Source organism: Penaeus monodon, chromosome 28 (genome assembly GCF_015228065.2).
Source record: "Penaeus monodon isolate SGIC_2016 chromosome 28, NSTDA_Pmon_1, whole genome shotgun sequence".
In the NCBI taxonomy this organism is placed as follows: Eukaryota; Metazoa; Arthropoda; class Malacostraca; order Decapoda; family Penaeidae; genus Penaeus; species Penaeus monodon.
Window position 1 is genome coordinate 39,249,820 of NC_051413.1, and position 253 is coordinate 39,250,072.

The following is a 253-nucleotide window of genomic DNA, read 5'->3' on the forward strand; positions in this document are numbered from 1 at the left end:
TTAGGGTGAACAGGTTACGTCAAGTATGCTTTGTTATTGACTCCTTAGAAGCTAATAAAACAAACCACAGTGAGTAGTGTATGTATATATGCACTTCTGGCATCATTGGTTTAAATCAGTGCTTTTGAGTAGGATTATATTAACACTGCATTAGTAAAGACCTGGACAGAAGTTTGTAGGTTGGTGGGACACATTTTGTGATACTTCCAAGGTTCAAGAATTGAGTGACTTCTGTAAGATTACTGTCTGAGTG